This window comes from Penaeus monodon, chromosome 29 (assembly GCF_015228065.2).
Source record: "Penaeus monodon isolate SGIC_2016 chromosome 29, NSTDA_Pmon_1, whole genome shotgun sequence".
NCBI lineage: Eukaryota > Metazoa > Arthropoda > Malacostraca > Decapoda > Penaeidae > Penaeus > Penaeus monodon.
The window spans coordinates 28,386,723-28,387,597 of NC_051414.1; the positions used below are offsets into that span (position 1 = coordinate 28,386,723).

An 875-nucleotide genomic window follows, 5' to 3' on the forward strand; every position below is an offset into this window, starting at 1 on the left:
GTATATGCATTTGGCAATGAAGCACTTGGATTCAAGGGATTAAGTTATCTCTCTATTAACATTTTCCTGTGGCTAATTACTTGATTCAACACAATAAAATGTAACTTTTAGCTATATCTGATTTTTAATTACTCCTGCTGTCATTAATAGTGTATGATTTTGATTAAATAGTAGTAATGGTGTTGTTACTCTACTTTTAACCTTACAAATTCTATGCATGAGAGATTGAGAAGACTGTGAATAAAACTTTCTTTTAGGTCATCTACTTTTCAAGGTTTATGCTGGAAAAGGGCATTACATTACTCATTAAAAGGTTAGTGTATTTTTACATACAAGAATTCAGGTAATTATTCAGAAAAGCCTAGTGACTAACAACTCTATTACCAATAGACAATATATGATGTCTGCTCCCATTTGAGTTTTAATACCGGGAACCAACTAACTGCATTAACATTAGTAGTAATCAGCATTGCACAGTGGCAACTAATTGTTGTGGTAAAGTCCAACAAACATACACCATAAATATTTTAGTAAGACAGAGCTTGTAGACCTATTTGGTAACTTACTGTAAAATACGAAACAAGAACAAACTCTACCTTGCCAAAATAAACATGCAGGTTTATTGATCATTGAGATGCATACAGGCTCCACTATTACATTACATTTGTACCTCTAATTGCTGGCCTACTTATGTAATAGCAGACAAATTCATATCTGTTAATATTTGTTTATTTCTAATAATTACCAGAATTGTCACTGAAGATAGTTTCTGCAGATTAAAGCTACCATACCTGAACAATACACATTTAATTCAATCCACAGTAAATCTTTACAGTGCGGATGCAGTTGCGAGACTAAATCCGTTAGCTCCAGGT

General features: G+C 32.7%; 1 protein-coding gene across 3 annotated transcripts in view; it reads right to left on the reverse strand.

Annotated features, from left to right (window-relative positions):
• Nucleotides 1-875, reverse strand: part of LOC119592108 (AP-4 complex subunit mu-1-like) — a 6,153-nt gene that overhangs the window by 4,530 nt on the left and 748 nt on the right. The window lies entirely within an intron of this gene.